The 22,298-nt window shown below is 37.1% G+C and overlaps 1 protein-coding gene across 11 annotated transcripts in view; it reads right to left on the bottom strand.

Annotated features, from left to right (window-relative positions):
• TAOK3 (TAO kinase 3) overlaps nt 1–22,298 on the bottom strand; it is a 178,154-nt gene that overhangs the window by 99,453 nt on the left and 56,403 nt on the right. For 3 of the 11 annotated variants that reach the window (XM_023733757.1, XM_023733758.1, XM_023733756.1), the window contains one exon: nt 5,891–5,968. The exons of 5 other annotated variants lie outside the window; for them this stretch is intronic. The gene's annotated coding sequence lies outside the window, so the exon portion shown is untranslated. Of the gene's footprint in view, nt 1–5,890; nt 5,969–7,663; nt 8,658–11,152; nt 11,220–15,199; nt 15,676–22,298 lie in introns of those variants that run through there. 3 more of the 11 variants (XM_023733760.1, XM_023733761.1, XM_023733759.1) reach the window with 3 other exon arrangements.

Genomic DNA, 22,298 nt, shown 5'->3' with positions numbered 1-22,298 from the left:
TTCTCCCACTACTTCTGTCTACATGAACGCCTGGGAAAACTTCATTTGTACAGCCTGGATTGACATCATCTGAGAATTCAACATTTATATATGAATCCCACTTCTATTCTTTTCTCATTAGCCAGACACAGTTAAGAAAACAAACACAGACCCTTAAATCACAGGACTGTTTGGTAATAAGGTGGTCATTCAGACAATCTACTATGTATTTTTCTTTTTAAGACAATCATCAAAATGAAAACCTAACATGTACAAATTCTAGACCTATGAGAATATGTCTTTAAATTCCCAGGGGTCTGTGGATCCACTTGAAAACATTCTAGAATGCTCGTATCTTACCCAAGTTGGTTGGGTACAAAGGTCAACACTTAAGGCCAAACTGCATACAGTTGATTTTACCCTTGAAAATTCCAGTATACATGGTTTTGTTTATAAAACCTTTTCAAGTAATTCTCATGCACACTTAAGTTTGGGAACCACTGAGCTAGTCTAAAGAAAGGGAAGAAAGAAAAATGCTCAAGCAATCGGCAGGCCATACTATAAATATCTACTGAGTAATGATCAAGAGCTACAGCACAGCTCAGAGGATGAGTGACAAACTTGAATTTAGACAGTTCCAGTTTCTAATTCTGGCTTCTCAACCAATTCCCTCTAACCTGATTAAGTTTTGCTTAAGCTTCTTCTCCATCTACCACATCCTACTCTTCTCACAAGTTTAGTTAAGTGGCCCTGAAGCATTACTCCACTATTAATTCATTCATTCATTTATTCATTTAATATTTACTGGATACCTGCTATGCTTAAGACATTGTGCCAGGTGAAGAAAAATATATAAAGTTTAATACAGATATGTGTTCACCTGAAACTCATTATTTAGAACTAGTGAGTGTTACAAATCCTGTGGATGTTCATAAGACGGAGAGAGAACTTCTAACTCTGTAAGCAGTGGGGGATGGAGATGGGGGATGCGCAGATGACTGATGCTTTATGGAAGAGATCACATTTGGATTGCTCTGTATAAAGAACAGATAGAATTTTTATAGGAAATGGTGGAACAAAGGATTGGAGGTTGCAGCACATTAGTGAATGGAAAATAACTTAAATGGTTGTACTGCAGGTCTGGAAAGGGATTCATAGGAAATACAGCTGGAAGTCCACTGGGTCTAATTGTCAAGGAGCTTGAAGACCATGCAAAGGATTTTAAGCTTTTTTCTGCAGACAATGAAAGCATTTTAAATTAAAAAAAGGCTTCAAGAAAAATACTCTAGTTGGTCTGGCAGCAATACACAGACTGGACTGGAAACTTTTCGTTTAAAATATACACACATACATAAAAAAAGAATTAGAAGAATGTAGACCAAAATATTAATAGTGATTATCTTTGGGTATTGGGAATAAAAGCATTTTCTTTTTATCATTCTGTATTTTCACCATTGAACATATATACTTTTATAATGAAAAAAGTCTAAGTTAAACTATTTTTAAAAGGTTGAGTTGGAATAGAGGGAGACTGAAGCAGATGGGTCAGGTTAGTGCTACCAAACAAGAAAAAATATAGTCTTATTCTAGAATTATGGCAATAAAATTGAAAGCAGGAGGCACATACCAAGCTATGGTGCCTTCTAGATGCAAGAATAATACAGTAATAACATCGTGAAGAGTCAGCAACTGATTAAATGTATTGCTCAAAAAAGATGGGGGAGTCAAAGTTAGATCTGAGGCTCTAAGAACAAGTGACAGAGAAGATGTTAGTTCTATGAATAGAAATAGGGACTTTAATAGAAGGAATGAGCTTAATGGGAGAAAGATGATGAGTGTCTTCTAGCCAAATTGACTTTAAAGTGCTAGATGGGTATCCAGGTAGAAATATATACCCTCTCCTCACTTATCGACATGGTTAGGTTCCAAAGAACAGGTTGTTATGCAAAACAGGCATAATGTGAAAATGGAGGATGACCACATCAGATCACAAAACAGAGGATGACTACATCATTACATAATGGCCAAACCACTGAGAATCATGGCCCAGCTAAGTTGACATATAACCGTAACCATCAAAGCCAGCTTTACTCTAGCTTCACACCTTGGCGTTCGTTACTGCCAGGTGTATGTCATTAAGGCACAAAATAGTTAGATAGTAGATTTTTTACTATCGTTGTAAATGTGAAGTGTTGGATAACACGATAGCTGATAAGTGAGGAGAAGATGTAGAGCAAATAGAAAGAAATGGAGGCTGGAGTTCAGGGGAAATGTCAGAGTTAGAGATTCAGATCTGGGAATCATTTGTATAAGGTAGATAAGAAACTCAAGAAGGATCCAAGGTAACTAAGGCAAAGAATGCAGAGAAAACAGAAGGTTGAGGGCAAAACCTTGGGGAATATTCCCAAGTTGAATTCTTAGTGAATGCTAGACAAATGCTAAGTACAATATTATATTTCTATAATTAGATATTAACCTCATTTTAAATATTATCAAGCAGTTAAAATGACTTTCCTAAGTCCAACAAATTGAGATAAGTAGCCAAAAGAACATGACCAGAAATAAAATTTAGATTAATTTCTTTTTAGATTATGCTGGCTTTTGCATCATGTCAGTGTGGGGGGAAGAAAAAGATCTCGTTCTATCTTTGGAAATGTGTTAGAAGGAAGAAATTAGGTGCAATACAGTAATAAAATGCACTGACTGACCTTTTAATGCTAAATTAATCTCTATATTTTATAATTTTTTTACATTCTCTTAAGCATTAGAATTTAAGATTCGGAATGGATTTGAGAAGTGCTCAATGAGATTAACTTGCTTCTAAGTAATCTAAGAAGCACCTAACCCAAGCCATGTTCTTTTAATCACCTCATAAGCATACAAAAGCTAGACAATGAAAAAGGAAAACAAAAGAAGAATTGATGCATTTGAATTGTGGTATTGGCAAAGAATACTGAATATACCATGGACTGACAAAAGAACGAACAAATCAGTCGCAGAAGAGATACAATTAGAATACTCCTTAGAAGCGAGGATGGAGAGACTTTGGCTCGCTTACTTTGGACACATCATGAGGAAAGGCCAATCACTAGAAAAGGGCCTCATGGTTGGTAAAGAGGAGGGTCTGTGAAGGTGAGGGAAGACCTCACTGAGATGGACTGACACAGTGGCCAAAGCAATGGACTCAAACATTGCAATGATCATGAAGATGGCACAGGAGCAGGCAACATTTCATTCTGTTATATGTAATGTCCTTACGAGTGAGAGCCGACTCAATGGCAAGTAAAAACAGTAACAACTCATCTAATAATAATGACGGGCACCTGTGCCATTATAGCCTTGAATGAATTCCCGATCAAAGAACATTTGCCAACCGGTTAGCACTGTGGTACAGTGGAAAGAACTTTGAAATTGGAAGACGTAAGTCTTAGGTCCTAATCCTATGCTGGTCCCTAAATGGCTTGTGGCATTGATCAATTTATTTAATTTCTGTAAGTCCTGGTCTATAAAAAGATGGGGATGGCCCAGACAATCTCTAAGTTCCATTTTAACTCCAAAAGTCTATGATTTTGGCATTGTTGCTCAGTTAAAAAAAATCTTTCATTCAGATTCACAGAAAATGCCCTGAGTTCAAAATAACTAAAATTTCCAGCAATCTTCACTTTAATTGTTCCAAAGTCAAATGAAAGAAAAACCCAAGATGTAAGCACCTTTCGCCTCTGCAAATTTTACCTGCCACTGATAACCAATTATATGAAGGCACTGTGAGAGCTCTGTATTTATAACTTTTGACTCCCTGCTACAGGATTACAATGCCAGGCGCTGGAAATAACGGAACATGCCAAAGTAAAAGCTTCTTACAGCTAATGAAGGATTATCTGGCATGCAATTTTTAAAAATGTCACAGCTATTAGCAAGTTCTTTTTTCATTTGGGACTAATTCTCTTCTGTCTCTAATTTATTGCCCTGAAAAGAAAAGTTTTCTTTAAGTATAATCAGATTTAAGGACCCAAGAATTCCAAAATTATATTGTACATATGTAAACTTATATTTACTTTTTGGAAAAAGGTCTACTTGGTCTCCCTAAGAAACTTTTGGACTAAGATTTGGACAATTTTCAAATGGCTAATAATTCAGTAGTCAAAATATATTCTTCTGGTAGCTACCAAAACTGATCCTTTGATAGTCTTTTCCTTTCAAAAATATATCTTGAGAATTCAAAGAATTGGGTAAGAATATTATTCCTTGAAATAGGAAAAAAATTCACAATTATTTCATTAGTCTCCACCCAATGACTAAGAAAAAAAACAAAAACAAATGAAAAAAATCTCACAAACAAATAAGGTAATTAGAATACACATATGTAAGTACAAAATCTTGACCTAAAATGTATTTCCAAGGACTCTTTAAATTTATTTGGCCATTAATGATACTGTCTCTGAATATGAACCTAAAATGTATAAGTTCCACAAGATATAAGTGATTACAACTTCCTGTTCGGGTATTTAAAGCAGTTTCTTTATCCTTGAGTGATTTACTTGAAATTTAGAAACCGAATAAACTCTTTTGGACTTCTATATACCAACTAATTTTAAATAATCTTTAAAGCTGTTGATGACTGGAATCTGTTCACCACACTACTGCCACCATTATCAACCTGAAAGTCAAATCTGACCATGCCACTCTCCAGTTTACAGCCCTTTAATCTCTATTGTGTACAGCATATAAAATCTAAACTCCTTGTAGATGGCATATGAAGTCCTCTGTGATCTAGTCCTTGTCTGCTCTTGAACCTTGTCCTTAGTGACTCCTGGGCCTCACAGTGGACGCCCCAGCTATCTCAAACTACTTCCCCAGCATATCAAACAACACCTGTTGGCAACCGTTTTCTTCTCCTCTTCCTAGCTAATTAGAATCTGTTCCAGAGTCTCTTTGGATATGTTATCAGGAGGAATCCGTCCCTGGAGAAGGACATCATGCTTGGTAAAGTAGAGGGTCAGTGAAAAAGAGGAAGACCCTCTACGAGATGGACTGACACAGTGCTTGCAACAATGCGCTCAAGCATAACAACGACTATGAGGATGGCGCAGGACCGGGCAGTGTTTCATTCTGTTGTACACAGGGTTGCTATGGGTCAGAACTGACTCAGTGGTACCTAACAACAACAATAACTAGAATCTGCTTAGACAGTACCACTTCATTGAGACTTTCCTGACCCTAGCCAAGCTCGAGTGGGTGCTTGCTTTTATAGAGTTCTCGCACAAGTGTGCTGTACACAATTCTTACATATATAGTACTTACCACATAAGATTTAAGACATTAAATAAATGTCTCCCCATTGGACCATAAACTACCTGCTAGAGGGCAGGAATCATATTTATATCTCCAGTGCCTAACATAGTGACTAGTACACTGCATGCGTTAAAAAAATGGTGTTGAATTATATTAACTCATATAGCAAATATATCGAAATAGTAAAATTACTATTTTAGGAAATATTATGGTAAATATTTTTTTGTAAAGCAAGTAAACATCATTCCTTCACGTGCTTTGTGAATTACTATTTTCACGGTTGATTTACTTAAAATGGACTTACCAAATGTCAGTAACTTCAGAATTATCAGCGTTCTCAACTTATTTGCTCAAGAACTTATTTCAGTGGATGTCTTAAAGAACCAGCATTTGAGACTATCCCATTTAAACAATTAGAAACCCCTTTGGAGCCTGAGTCTAGATGTATCGTTTACAAAAAGTGAAATTAAATGTATATTACATATTAGGGAAAAAATTAAATATACCATACAAGATTTTCTTCATGCCAACAGTCATAATACTTGGTATACTTGCATAAAGCAGTTTAGAATCCGTTATGTAGGCCTGTCTTAGGTCATAAGTCCAAAATACCACTTACATTGCTTTATAGAACTTCATTCAGTCCTTTATTAGAATTTTTTTGGATCTTCATTTGCGTTGCCTTTGGTAAACTAATCTTGGAACAAATAGAAAAGAGGAAGTCAACAAGCATTCATTGTATTTTAGGCATTGGAGACAGAAAGAAGCAAGCAATGGTTTCTTTCCTCAGTAGGACAATCAGTAACATCATCACCACCACTAATATTTATTCAGTGGTGACTATGTGCCAGGCACTGTACTCTACCTCATTTAATCCTTACACAACACTATGAAAGAGTTACTATTATTGATTTCATTTTAAAGATAAAAATCGGAGGCCTAATTGTACAGAGCTAGTGTATGACAGGGTGTCCCTGGGTGGTGCAAACAGTTGATGCACTCAGCTGCTAAACAAAAGGTTGGAGGTTCAAGTCCACCTAGAGGTGTCTCAAAAGAAAGGCCTGGCAATTTACTTCCAAAATATCGGCCATTGAAAACCCTATGCAGCACAGTTCGACTATGACACCCATGGGGCCACCACGAGTTAGAACTGACTCAGCAGCAACTGGTAAGTGTATGGGATTCAAATCTAGGCTGTTTAATTCCAAAGACCAGCCTCTTAACCATTATGGTACAGTTCCCACTTAAATCACCATACAGAAGATTTCAGAAACTAAGACTTGGCAACTTCCAAAAAATTCCATCTAGCCTAAAGATTTCTAAATACTAACCACTGAATCATTTTAATTCGCTTTACCCAAGGCCACATCAGAAGGTCAAGCCCCTTTATTCTAAAACTTTCTTTTCCCTTTGTGCTTTAAAAAAAGGCAATGCCATCACTGCGAATTTCTGTTCAGTGAAAAATAGTGTGCCAATTCAAGGGAAGACTAGGTATTCTAAAATCTTCTGAGGTAATCCTGTACTGTGATTTTCAGAGATGCTTTTACAGTCTAGGAAGCTAGCATTTAAAACTTGAAACTCCTCACTAATTTTTAATATTGAAAGGACAACTCAACATTCTTAGTCACCTGTAATTTTGCTTTGCCACTGGCAGATATGGCAAGCATCCATATAAGCTGACAGAACACATGTTAGAACAGCTTACTCCCATTAAAAGTTGCCTTAACACTGCTTCAGCAATTGTATCACATGAACTACAGGAGCTGCCTTTTTCAAAAGTGTACGAGTCTATATCTATTCTGACTAGTATACAAGTCAACACAGAAAATCAATATTAAATTGCTATTAAAAAATAAAGTCTCATAACAATTGACTTAGGATACCTCCAAATTCTTAAATTAACTTTGAGGTAGTATACAGAAAGTGTAAAAGGGACAGAAACTTAATTTCCAAAATAATGTTCATAATACAGTAAAAATTTTATCCTTAAAAGTGTTTATAATTTAGAAAGAGAGATAAACCTTATAAGTAAATAAATGATACCTAGCTCTGGCGGCACAGTGGTTAAGAGCTGGGCTGCTAACCAAAAGGTTGACAGTTCGAATCCACCAGCCTTTCCTTGGTAAACCCTATGGGGCAGTTCTATTCTGTTCTATAGGGTCACTGTGAGTCAGAATTGACTTGACGGCAACAGGTTTGGTTTATAGTAAATTCAATCACCTCCTAAATCCCCTTGCTTCTAACATCTCCCGTAATGGCCTGAAATATCATTTTCCTAATACAGAGAATTCTAATAGTATCACTTTGCCATTCAAAAATTTTTTATGGGAACATCCAAACTCCATAGCAAGTCACTCAAGCCTGCTAAAATATGGTTCTAATCCAAGCTTACCAGCTTACTAGTTACTCCCTGAATGTGGTATATACTTTCACAATCTCTTGGCACTGCTCATGTCTTTTATTTAGCTTGGAATATCTTTCATTTCCTCTTTAGAAGTCAAAATCGTACCGGTCCTGGGAGACTCAGTTCAATTCCATCTATTTTCCCTATCTCTGAAAGTCAGAATTCAAAATTACCATGGTACCTTATTTGTATTCTTATTGTAACATATCTCACCTTTACCTGGATTATATTAATAGTTCACTGTGAACATTTGTTTCCTCCAATAGAAAGTAAGTTCCTTGATTTTTTTCCCCATACATAAGTGATTCTTCTCTACTTCTGCTCTTATAGAAGCACAGTGTAATTTAAAAAGATACTGATTTAGACAGGCTTACTTGAATTGCAGTTTATACTTAATTCCTACATTCGTTTAACAAATAGTTAGTGCCTACTGCTAGTTTAATTCTGACTTTGACAATGTAACATCTTAAGCCATCCACTTAACCTCTGTACCTCAGTTTATTTTTCTGTAGAATGGGTGACATTTTTACTGTCATCACAGTTAAGGCATGTGACATTTATTTCTTACATATGTGTTTTAAAACTTTTACAAAAGCTGAAGTATTTCCACTTAAAAAAAGAATCAGTATTTCAAACCACATTTAACTTACTATATTTTAGCGATTTAGCAGCCGTAATAAACTTAATTATATGTAAGCAGAACTGGGTCATTATATAGGAATATGGATTTTAAACAACTGTAATACAGGAGGCAAAAGTGACCACGAAATAAAGCACTGATTTGTTTGGCTAGTATGATATTTTTAAAAAAATAAACAACAATTAATGCTTATTTTGGATGCTTACACAGGTGACTAAAACCAAAAGGGATATAAAACATTGCTAAAAGAGATTAAAGAAGACTTAAATAAATGGAAAGATTTCCCATGTTCATGGATCAAAAGACTTAATATTGTTAAGATGTCAATACTACCCAAAGTGATCTACAGATTCAATGCAATCTTGATCAAAATTTCAACAGCTTTCTTTACAGAAATAGAAAAACCAATCCTCAACTTTATATGGAATGGCAAGAGGCCCCTAATAGCTACAGCAATGTTGAAAGAGAAGAACAAAGTAGGGGGACTCACATTTCCTGATTTTAAAACATAACTATATAGCTACAGTAAACAAAACAGTCTGGTACTTGACTAACAATAGACACATAGACCATTGGAATAAAATTGAGAGTCTAGAAATAAACTCACACATCCATGGTCAACTGACTTTTGACAAGGGTGCTAAGTCCATTCGATGGAAAAAGAAGAGTCTCTTCAATAAATGGTGCTGGGAAAATTGGATTTCCACACGCAGCAAAATGAAAGAGGATCCATGCCTCACACCATACACAAAAACAAACTCAAAATGGACTAAGGACCTAAACGTGCAAATTAAAACCATAAAATTCCTAGAAGAAAAAGCAGAGGCAACGCTGTCAGGCCTAGATTTCAACAATGGATTATCTAATACAATAAAAGCACAAACAGCAAAGGATAAAATAAATAAATAGGACCTCATAGAAATTAAAAATTTTTGTTCATCGAAAGACTTTACCAAAAAAGTGAAAAGACAAGCTACCAACTGGGAGAATATCTTTGTAAACCATATATCTGACAAGAATCTAATAACAAAAATATATAAAACTTCCACAACTTAACAGCAAAAAGACAACCCAATCATAAAATGGGCAAAGGACTTGAACAGACATTTTACTAAAGAGGACATTCAAATGGCCATCAAACACATGAAAAGAGGCTCAGTGTTATCAGCCATTAGAGAGATGCAAATCAAAACCACAATGAGATACCATTTTACTCCCATTAGGATGGCTAAGATTAAAAAAAAAAAAAAATGTTGGCAAGGATGTGGGGAAATCGGAACACTTACCCATTGCTGGTGGGAATGCAAAATGGTACAGCCATTGTGGAAAACAGTGTGGTGGTTCCTCAAAAATCTAAAAATGGTATTACCATATGATCTAGCAATTCCACTCCTAGGCATATACCCAAAAGATTTGAAAGCAGAGACTCCGAGACTTGTACACAAAAGTTCACTGCAGCACTATTCACAATAGCCAAAAGGTGGAAACAACCTAAATGTCCATCAACAGATGAATGTATGAACAAAATGTGGTACACATATACAATGGAATACTACTCAGCCAGAAGGAGAAATGAAGTCTTAATACATGCTACAATACAGATGGAGCTGGAAGACATTATTCTGAGTGAAGTAAGTCAAACCCAAAAGGACAAATATTGTACGATCTCACTTATATAAAAAGTCAAGAAAAGGCTAATGTACAGAGAACAAAGTTTATTAGTGGTTACCAGGGGTGGGAGCGTTAATGGTGACAGAAATATTCGTGTTGATTAAAGGTTGGGTTGCACAGTCGATTACTGTAATTGCTGTCAATAAGTTGTAAAAAGTTGAACTGGCAAAAGCTGTGTGATAAATATATTTACAATAACGCCAAAAAAAAAAAAAAAGTAACTGCTGAGACTGCTTAAGTACAATGCAAAAACCATAAATCAAAAATACCCCCTTAAGTCTTCTTAAAACCAAACAATAGTTTAGCTTAACTAGTAAAAAATGTCTACCTTGAACATTATGATCTTTTAAGAACTAGTTATGTGGGATCAAATTGACAAAAGCAACTCTAAAGATTCGATAGGAATTTTAGGGGGCAGTGAATTTATGTTAATAGAGGAGGAACAACTCAGAAAATGAGGGTGAGAATGGCAGCACAACTTGAAGAATGTAATTAATGGTACATGTAGAAACTTGAATTGGTGATGTTCTGCTGTGTATATTCTCAACAACAACAAAACAAATAAAATTATATACATATAAATATATTTAAAGAACCAAAAGAGAGATTCAGCAATTATTCCTGAAGGTACTGTTTTTGTTGTTGTGTGCTGTCATATGGCTTCCAACACAGTGACCCTATAGGGCTGAGTAGAACTGCCCCATAAGGTTTCCTAGGCTGAAATCTTTATGGGAGCAGATCTCCAGGTCTTTTCTCCCACAGAGTGGCTGGTAGATATCAACCACAGACCTCTCAATTAGCAGTTGAGTGCTTTAACCATTGCGCCTCCAGGGCTCCTTCATTCTTGAGGGTATCACCTCCAAATTGCAAGTGCTAGATCAGTACTTCTCAAACTCTGATGTTTATCTGAATCACCGAGGTAGCTCTTGAAAATGCAGGTTCTGAGCCAGTAGGTCTAGTCCAAATAGTCTGTACTTCTAACAAGCTCCCAAAGGATACACTTGCTACTGGTCCATGGACTACAGTTTGAATTTCAAGACACTAGATGAAGCTGTATTGTAAACAAGTCTTTTAAAAACCACTTTAAGAGCAAAGCAGTAGGTGTTACACCATGAAAATCATACATATACACTCAGTATGGTAGAGAACCAACAAAACACTTGTACCAATGTGAATGGATTCTTGTGGTTTGGGATAAAAGGTCCTTGACAGTATCATACACAGATTCCAAAAGTGCTAGACAGAAGTACAGATGATGTGCTCTGAAGAAAAAAAAAAAAGTAGTAGAAGACGAAATATGGAACAATGATAATAAGGACACTAATGTTGATGATACATACAAAGAAAATAAATAAAATTCTTTAATTAAGTGAGAATGAAAATGAAGTATTTCTAAATTAATGTTATTACCAATTTGTATATAAATCAACACATTAATACTCTAAATAAATATCTGACTTTTTAATCTACATTTCTAAATGATGTATATTCTAGGTGGTCAATAATCCAAAAAAGAAAACCTTCTTATTGTGTAAAATGGAGGGAAACTTTATATTTGTGATCACCTTATATTCAGACATAAAGGCTTTATTGTTCTTGCCAACCACCCAGTCCTATGCCATAGCCTACAATCTACATTCCAGAAGCTACTGCTTTCCTAACTGTCATATTTATTTGAAATAAAGCAATTTGAATTTCTTATTTCCCTTTTTATCTAAGTTGGGAGGTTTCCTCCATGGCTCTTGTGTTCTTCTGTGTACCTGCATGACACCACACAACGATATGGTTACAGATATGTATGTATTTATGTTGATTATGGCTACACATGATTATTACTTGAATAAAGGCTAGAAAAGAATATTTATCAAACTCAACTATCCAGAGCAGTAAATTTTATTATTACAAGTACAGTTGTACTATTCTTGGAAGCCAATTTTTGCAGAGATTTAGAAATAATTTTAATAAATAGCAAGAGCTCACCTGTCCCAGATAAACATTAGGAACAAAACAAGAGCCTTGAAGTAAGTAAAATGCTTAGAGTGATGAACAAAGAACATTACTTTATGGCATAGAAGAAATGTGAAGCTAACATCAAAGACTAGATCCTATGGGTCAAAACAGAAATTGTCAAGGAATATGACTAATACTTTATTTTAAAAAGCAATTCATAGTGTTTTCAAATTCTATTTCTGTCTCCCTCTCTGTGTGTTTTAAAACTCTCACATCATCTCTGAGAAGTAGGCTGGCCATTTCACTGTTGAATACTCCATGGCTCAGACAAGTGAAGAGGCTTGGCCAGGCTACACCAATCAAAACGGGTATAATTTTAACCATGATTTTTTACGTTGAATTCTGTGTTTATTTTATTACACCAAGGTACTCTGTAATATTTTTAAGGTCTAGAATTTATTCCAACAAGATTATTTCAATCTGATTTCTTAGTACCTTAGTTTTATCTGTAAAATGAGGGAGTTGAACTAGATGATCTAAAAATCTCTTCTGTCACTCGATTTCTATGATTTTAAAATATATATTTACATTTATAGGAAAGCAAAAATACACCCTAGGTAGCTGAAAGCTGCAAAGGGTACGGGGACCCTTTTATAAAAATATTACCATTAATTTACCTTCTTCCCTCCATAAATTCAAATTCACATTCATAAAACCGGGTTTGTTTTTTTTTGGCAATGTCTTTAATCAGAATTGACTATTTAAATTTAATTAAATAAATAAAAGATAAATCACATTTATTTGAAGCTCATTTTTTCACTATCTTCTAATGCTCCAAATAATTTCATTTTAATCAGTTTACATGGAAACAAAATTAGAAACAGACACTAATTTTTGTGGACAATTTTACTAGTGAAAATTTTTTTTTTCCTTCTTTCTAAATAAATCACATTAGTCCTAAGTTCTTTTAAAGACCAAGTAGTTAAAAACATGAGATTAAATCGAGACGATAAACCCAAACAGTCAAAATAAACAAAAAAAGATCCCTCAAATAAACAAAGCATTAAAATGTCCCAAAGTTTTGAATAATTAGTCACTTGTTTCAGTGCTGCTTTCCTCTCAGACAATTTAATACAAAATGCTTAACAGACTCACACAGCCTTTGCATTTTACAGCTATCTTGAAATCAAAATACAATATCCATTTAAAAAATTACAAAAAAATAACCCACGATGGCAAATCAAAAAAGTCACAAAATGTGTTTGAGATGTTTTTTATAGGCACTAGAGTACTTAAGGAGCCCTGGGTGGTGTGAAGTGGTTAAAAGCTCGGCTGCTAACCAAAAGGTCGAAACCACCAGCCGCTCCTTGCAAACCCTATGGGGCAGTTCTCTGTCCTATAGGGTCGTTATGAGTCAGAATCAACTGGACTGCAACAGGTTTTTTTTTTTTTTTTTTTTGGTTTAGAGCACTCAAGGTTTCTTATACTTCTGTGAACTATTATTAAGAGTTCTATTTGTTTCAGTTTAAATTACCAAACGTTATTTTCAAAAAACTTTATCTTTATGGCTGACCACTAGAAAAAAACAACAACAACAGTAATGATTTAAATTTATTCCTGCAAATCTCTTTCCAGGGAGTCAATCTGCTCTGATAGAGCCCAATTTGGGGGCGTAAGCATTTTTTCCTTTCTTGCCTTCCATCCCCTTAATCCTGTGATGAAAATCGAATATGTACAAATCAAGTAGGATTACTGGGCAAGAGCCATTTCTCGAGAGTATGAATTGCTTCTGTGCTAGATCTACAATATCAGCTAGGATACATCATCAAAGGAAATCAAGGCAACTCCTTTGCCGATAAGGAAATTGCAAAGAGTCTCTTTTGAACTAGAAACAGCAAGCTCAGTACCGCAAATGCACTTGTGTTCATCTGAACAACAATCTCCCCATTTACTATTTAGCAAACAGTTGGAAAGAACAGGACCAAAAGCCTAAAAGATGGAAGGTGTAAAAGAAAGTCTCTTTTTTGCTCAGCCCTTTGGCAGGCATGGTACTGAATTTGCATCTCCCTGAGTGGTAACTTCCAAAAGTCTCAGATAGCAAATGTGAGCTGAATATCAAGTGATGAAAGAGATAATTCTGAGAGACTCTCTTTGTGTGTTGGAGCTGGTGGATGATACCAAAGAGGCTGGGATTAACAGTGAAGAAAGGTCACAATCCTAATAAAAATAAAAATGAACTGAGAGCAAGGCTGCAAAATAAGTTCACCACATTAAACACACACACACAGAAAAATCTTTAGTATACTAAAAGGATATTTTGCAAAGTGTTCTCTTTGTCCTGAGTTCTGCCATTGTTCTTTCTGTTCCTCAGAAATTTGATGCGTCCATGGTCTAATTATTTCCTTGTTCACTGCTCATCTTTATCCTTTCTTAGGACTCTCCCTTACCATTTTTATACCTGCATCTGTACAGCCAGAAATGACCGATACAGTTCTCCTTCAAGCATTGATGTTTTAGTCAGTCCTGCGTTTTGCATCCTCTCCACTCAAACTGATGTACACCTGCCTGGGTTTCCTTGGTGACTGATAAATGCTGGAGCCCTGGTGGCACAGTGGTTAAGAGCTCAGGCCGCTAACCAAAAGGTTGACAGTTCAAATCCACCAGCTGCTCCTTGGAAACCCTATGGGGCAGTTCTACTCTGTCATATAGGTTCACTATGAGTTGGAATCGACTCGATGGCAATGAGTTTGGGGTTTTTTTTTTGGTTTTGATAAATGTTAGTCTAGTACCACAAGCAGCTGCAAATGTCACCATCGAGAAAAGCTTGATTAAAGCCCCAAAGAGGTGGAGACATCAAAGTAAAATAGAAAGCTGATAGAAGGAAGTTAAAAACAAAACAAGAAAACACTAGCACTCAGCAGAATGCCTGGTAGAGTGGGAACTCGATGATAAAAGTTTGCTTAAGTGTTTGTTGAAAGTTTAAGGACCTTACTCACTACAAGCGAACTTATACTTTGTAGCTCAGACTCCTTCCCAAAGCTAGAATTCATGAATGAGGATTCAACAAGATATTCCTACATTTTAAATTCAAATTTGCAGTTATTAAAGCCTAAAGTAATGGTGAGAATATGTTAAGAGTTCAAAGCATGACAAGAGTGAGTGCATCAAAAGTAAGAACGACTGGAAATGATCACATGATGATCATATTTTTTCTTCTCAGACCATCTATTCCCCTCTAACTTTCACGGAGTTAGAGTACTTACAAACAAAATTCAGATTCAAAATATCTCTTTTAGAATATCTGTGGGCTTTCAGATATGCTTCTAGATGTCTTTTGTCATTCTCTGTCCTTATTCATTCATCTATAAGTCAGAAAGATAAAACAAAGCATAGATCAAAGAGGAAAAAAATCGCAGTGAACTACACGGTCTTAGCATACTCATTACCTCCACACTACTGGAGGGCCCAGGAGGCAGAGCAAAAATACTGGCAAGAGGGAAAATCAGATCCAGTGCCCCAGGTCTCTGAATGAATTGCAGTACAACTTGGAAAGTTTTGGCTCTGTCTCATCTCTATTGTCTTTTACAGCAGGCAGTTTAGTGTGTTACTTAAGTATAGTAACTCAGATGCAAGTCTGCCTATACAGTATTTGAATCCTGCCTCTATTATTTGCTGTATTGGTCAAGTAACTTAACCTCTCCAAGCCTCAATTTTCTCATCGGTAAAGTGTTGTTGTTGTTGTGTGCCACTAAGTCAATTCTGACTCATAGTGACCCTACATGACAGAGTAGAACAGCCTCATACGGCTTCCTAGTGGTTAAGAGCTATGGCTACTGATCAAAAGGTCAGTAGTTCAAATCCACCAGCTGATCCTTGGAAACCCTACGGGGCAGTTCTACTCTGTGCTACAGGGTCACTATGAATTGGAACTGAATCGATGGCGATGGTTTTTTTAATCTTTACAAGAGCATATTGCCAGGTCTTTTCTTCTGCGTAGCCACTGGGTGGGTTCAGACCCTCCAACCTTTTGGTTAGCAGTCAAGCGCTTAACCGTTGTGCCACCAGGGCTTCTTCATCGATAAAACAGGGATTAAAAAAAAATACCCATACCTTCTGTTCACAATATTCACAACAGCTAAAAGGGTAAATAATTCAAGTGTCCATCAACAGATGAATGGATAAACAAAATGAGGCATTGTCATAAAGAGAAATGAATTTCTGATACATGTTATGACATGGATGAATCTGGAAAACATGCCAAGTCAAAGAAGCCAGAAAGAAAAGGACATATACTGTATAAGACCACTTATAAGAAATATCTAGAATAGGCAAATGCATACAGATGAGTTTATCAGTGGTTACCAGGGGCTAAGGAACCCTGGTGGATGGTGCAAATGATTAAACGCTCAGCTGGTAACTGAAAGGTGGGCAGATGAAACCCACCCAGCGGCTCTATGGGAGAAAGACCTGGTGATCTGCTCCCATAAGATTACAGCTCTCGTAAGAAACCTCTATGGAGTAGTTCTACTCTGTCACATGGAGTCACTATGGGTTGAAATTTATTCGATGGTACCTAACAATAAACAACATCACCACCAGGGGCTAGGTATAGGGGGAGACGGGGAGTTACTGCTTAAGGGGGTACTGAGTTTCTGTTTGAGGAGACAAAAAACTTGTAGAAACAGACAGTGGTGATGGATGCACAGCAGAGTGAATGTAATTTATGTCAGTGAACTGTACAGTTAGGGTGGTTAAAATGACCAATTTTTTGTTTTATATATTTCACCACAGTAAACTTAAAAATAAAAACAAAATACCTATACCTTACAGGTTGTTATAAGGATTACATGAGATATTTCAAGTAGAAGGCTGACTATCACGTATCAAACTACACTTAATAAATTTGTTAGTTATTAGCTATTACTGCCAAATTGGCTCAAAAAATAAAGAATATCATTGGCAAGTATGGTGCTCCTTTAAAAAAATCACCTATATGAGACCAAATGGTTAACAATTACTTTAAAACAAAGATGAGAATGTAAGGGGGCAGGGAAACTAGATTAATGGAAATGAAACAACCAGATGGAAATAATGAGAATGTTCATACATTGTGAGGAATGTAACCAATATCACTGAACAACTTGTGCAGACACTGTTGAATGGCAACCTAAACTGTTGTGTAAACCTTCACTGAAAACACAATAAAATATTATTTAAAGAATAAATAAATAAATGGCAGTTTCTATTTTCTATGCATATTGACACTCTATAAATAGTATGCTCTTCAATAAAACAAAACAAACAAAAAAACCCAGGGATAATACCTTTCCAACTCCTCAAAGTACTACTCATAATCAATATTCTATATGCTATAGTCCATTCTTGAGAAAGATAATCACAACATTTGCTTTCAGAAAGATGGCTTGCCAAAATACAGATGCTGTGCATTGAACAAATCCAAAATGAAGAAAGAATATAGTGGCAGCCTCTGCCTGCTGGATGCCTACCTAACAGCCATTTTCCTCTTTTATTCTGCTGCCAGAACTATTTTCTAGCCCCCTTTAGCAATGAGTTAAAATAGGTATAAGCTAGGCATAGTAATCTTTTAATTGCCATTGTCAGTGATTGATCCAGGGGTAGGCATGTGACCCCATTCTGCTCAGTGGAACCTGAGGGGATGTCTGCTTCTGGATAAGTCCTTTGGCAAAAGCAAAATCATCCCTATCTGTAGGAAGAATTAGTAAGTTAGCAGTATCTGTCATTTATCAAATGTGTAAGATTCTGGAGAAATGTTCCCAGTAAGTATAAAATTTCCAACCATTCTCATTAGTTTTGTCACAGTATGTTTCTAAAATTCAGGGGACAATAAGTAAGTTCTTAACTAAAGGGAACTATCAAAGGCACTTTTCAAATTGACTCATACCTATGGTAGACACCTGTATGGATTAGTCATTTATTTGTAATGCTTTGGGAATTACACTGTACAGTTGACATGAATTCAAATAAAGAAAAGGAAAAGAGAGATATTAAAAATGGTTTCAAGTCTGAGTGATTAGGGTAATGGGAGTGTCACTGACTAAATCAGGAGAAGGGAATACAATTTGAGGAAATGCTGATGAGATCTGTTTCAAACAGGTTGAGTTCAACATGACTGCAAGATAGCCCTGTGTAGATAGATGGTTTTTAGGCAGTTGGAGAAATGGGATAGAATGCCAATTCTTAAGGTATAGATTTGGGTATCACAAGCATAGAAATGGCAACTGAAATCAGGAGAATGAATAGACTCTAAAAAGGTGAGAGGAGAGTAAAGAAAGGGCAGAGAGATAATATCTAGGTCTCCTAAAACAATCTCAATTAGTTTTACTTGGTAGCTGTCTTGGTTATCTAGTGCTGTTATAACAGAAATACCACAAGTGGGTGGCTTTAACAAAGAAAAATTTATTGTCTCACTGTCTAGGAGGCTAGAAGTCTGAATTCAGGGTGCCAGCTCCAGGGGAAGTCTTTCTCTCTTTGTTGGCTCTGGGGGAAGGCTCCTGCTATCAATCTTCCCTGGTTGAGGAGCTTCTCAGCACAGGGACCCCGTGTCCAAAGGACGAGCTCTGCTCCCAGTGCTTCTTTCCTGGTAGAATGAGGTCCCCCTGTCTCTCTGCTTGCTTCTCTCTTTTATATCTCAAAAGAGATTGATTTAAAATACAACCTAATCTTGTAGATTGAGTCCTGCCTCATTAACATAACTGCCAATAATCCCACCTGATTAACATCATAGAGGTAGAATTTACAACACACAGGGAAATCACATCAGATGACAAAATGGTAGACAATCACACAATACTGGGAATCATGGCCTAGCCAAGTTGACACACACTTTGGGGGAACACAATTCAATCCATAACAGTAGCTCTACCATTTACAAGCTAGTTGTACCATCTGATAAATCATTTAATAGGTCTGAGTCTCATCTTACTCACCTATAAAAGAGAAAAAAGAATAACTACCAAATTATTGTGAGGAATAAATGATATCATGAATATAATGCCCTTAATACATTCCTAATATGTAAGTTCTTTTTTTAAGTAATATTTTATTGTGTTTTTGGTGAACATTTACACAGCAAATTAGGTTCCCATTTAACAATTTCTATACATACTGTTCAGTGACATTGGTTATATTTTTCACAAGGTGTCAGCATTCTCATTATTTCCATTCTGTTTGTTCTGTTTCCATTAATCTAGCTTCTTTCCCCCTCCCCCTTTAACTTTTTGTCTTTACTGTAAATGTTCACTGTTTGGTCTCATACAGATGATTATTTAAAGGGGCACAGTACTCACAGGTGATCTTGTTTATTTTATGAGTCAATCTGTTATTCAGCTGAAAGGTGACCTCTGAGAGTGGTTTCAGTTCCAAGTTTAAATGGTACCTCAGGGTGACAGTCTCGGGGGTTCCTCTAGTTTCTACTGGTCCAGTAAGTCTGGCCTTTTTTAGTAATCTTAATTTTGTTATACATTTTTCTCTCATTGTATCCGGGACTGTGATGTGGTGAATTACTTAATATGGCCCTTTTAGCCATGCATGGTCTTGGAACTCCCACAATGATTAGGTGAGACTATGCAAATAAGGTATTTGTGGCCCACCAAGGGGACTTGCCAGCTTGCTAATAATGCAAATAAGGTGTGTGGAGCACTTATGGGGGTGGACCATGCAAATAAGGTGTATGGAACCCCAACAAGGGGATTGGTCAGTTTTGCCATCCCGCTAGGCTTAAAATAAGCCAATCCCAGGGGCTGCTGGGGACCTCACTACCATCAAGAAAGAAGAGCTGGGAGTGGAGCACATCCTTTGGACCCAGGGTCCCTGCACGGAGAACCTCCTAGACCTAGGAGACAGAGAAAGAGAGCTGTAACAGCAAGATGGAGAGAACTAGTGGCAGAGAAACAGTGGCAGCAGAACCAGAAGACTGGTATAAGATGGTGCAGTGGGCTTCCCAGTCCACCGAGCAAGGCAGCTACAGTGGACGAGCCGATCCATGGAGCAAGAAAGCTGAGCACCTTTGGGCATGAGGCTTCCTGGAAGAGTAGGGTGGCTCCAGGTACTTGTCAGCAGAGCTAGGCTTGGTGACCCACAGAGCTAGAGAGCTAAGCGCCTTTGGGCTGAGGCTTCCTGGCAGAGTGGTGTGCCTCTGGGCACTTACCAGTGGAGCTAAAGAGCTTTGTAACACTTGCCTCAGCAGGACAGAGGCTGATCAAGCCCAAGAGGCCCAAAAAACTAAGGGGCCAAGTGCCAAGGAGAGGCCTGCAGGCACGGCCGAGAAGCTGTCCTGACCGAAGAGCTATATCCAACAAGCTGTTCCTCATCCTGAATTGTAATCTGTTACTTCCCTAATAAACTCCATAACTGTTAGTATAGTCTGTGAGCTCTGTGTGACCACTGCAATGAATTATTGAACCCAGCAGAGGAATAGAGAGTGCCATGGAGGGGTGGCTGGTGTTGGAACTGGTGACAAGGTTGGAGAGGGAGGTATGTTTAGCCTTCACCTCATAGGAATCAGCCTTGGTCTGTTCATGGTGATTCTCTTTCCTCCCCCTGAAGAGGGAAGAGGTCTGATGCTGCCATCCCCAAGCCATTTTTCTCAGGGACCATCTATTGCGTTGCTGGTCAGAATGGTTGGTATAGTAGTCGGGCACCATCTAGTTCTTCTGGCCTCAGGGCAAGTTCTTAAAAATATATATAAATATGTTTGAGGTCAGAAAGAGGAGGAAGAACCATGAAAAGGGAACTGAGAAAGTGTCAGGATCATTTACTGATTCATAAAAGAAATCATAGTACACTAAGTATCTACAATATATAAGGCACTAGGGTGGAATAGAGCCGAGATAGTGTAAAGTCATAATCAGTTTAGATCAACCAATATTTGTTGAACACTTTGTTATGCCAGGCATTATGATAAGCTTTCATTTACCTCATTTAAGGAATATAACTCAAGATAGAAGATTTTCAAAAAGATCTAGCAGGCAAAGTTTGCAGCAAGTTAAAATAAAGATTTAGAAAAGACAATTGAAGTAGGCAAAAAGGATGATCTTTGAGAAAATGGTATCAGTTAGCTAGAATGGGGTTGAGATAGGGTGTTGTTGTTAGCTGCTGTCGAGTGGGCCCACGGCTCATGGTGACACTATGCACAATGGGATTGGACCATTGTGAGCTATAAGGTTTTTATTGGCTGATTTTTTTTTGGAAGTAGATCACCAGGCCTTTCTTCCTAGTCTGTCTTAGTCTGGAAGCTCTGCTGAAACGTGTTCAACATCATAGCAACACACAAGCCTCTACTGACAGACATGTGGCGGCTGTGCTTAAGAAAAACAGCAGAGAATGAAGGCAGGGGCAAAAATCTTACAGGTACACTAGAATAAAACAAAAGAAGCAGTAGAGTCAGGTTTTTGTAGATAAGAAGAGACTTGTGCTTGCCTGAAGGAAAAGGGGGAGGGGTCAGTAGAAGGAATTGACAAGTACAGCCAATATTTTGTCATTAAAAAAAACTATAGCAAAGCAGGAAATATCTATACACTTGAAAAAGAAAACATCTTTTGCATATATTAGTCAATGAATGTTGGGTAAGTGAATAAATATATGAAAGAACAACTATTCAATACCAAAGCCTTGAGAGACTTGGTATTATAAACAGACATGGGAACAGTCAGACAGATTTTCCTTAATTATGATGTCCTCTCAAGATCTTAATAGACCAAACTTTTTTCCTACAAGTGAAAATCCCTTTATCACAAATATCATTCCATAAAAGCTTTCCTCATAGCTGCACACAGTGTGTGCTCTCAGGGGAAGGTGAGTGGAACTGCTCTCTATTATCAATGATAATATCTTTAATATCACTACCCCATTTTATCTCAAGGGCCAATCAAACCTACTGGAAAACCAAACACCTACTCAGATGAATAAAAGAACACATCCAGGACCAGAAAAGGGATAGACAAAGTACCTGACACCCTTCTCATTCCTTTACTGAATTCCTTTCACTTATTCCTTCTTAGGAGCCCTGGTGGCACAGTAGTTAAGTGCTCAGTTGCTAACTGAAAGGTTGGTGGTTGGAACCCACCAGCTGCTCCATGGGAGAAAGATGTGGCAGTCTCCTTCTGTAAAGATTACAGCCTTGACTAGAAGGCAGAAGGGGACAGGAAAGCTGGTGATAGGGAACCTCAGGTTGAGTAAGGACAGTGTTGACATGTAGTGGGGTTCTTAACCATTGTCATAGGGTAATATGTGTACTGTTTAATGAGAAACTATTTTGTTCTGTAAACCTTCATCTAAAGTGAGAATAGCAGCACAACTGGAAGAACGTAATCGACGGAACTG

Source organism: Trichechus manatus, unplaced genomic scaffold (assembly GCF_000243295.1).
Source record: "Trichechus manatus latirostris isolate Lorelei unplaced genomic scaffold, TriManLat1.0 scaffold00061, whole genome shotgun sequence".
NCBI lineage: Eukaryota > Metazoa > Chordata > Mammalia > Sirenia > Trichechidae > Trichechus > Trichechus manatus.
This window is presented reverse-complemented; position numbering and strand designations above follow the sequence as displayed.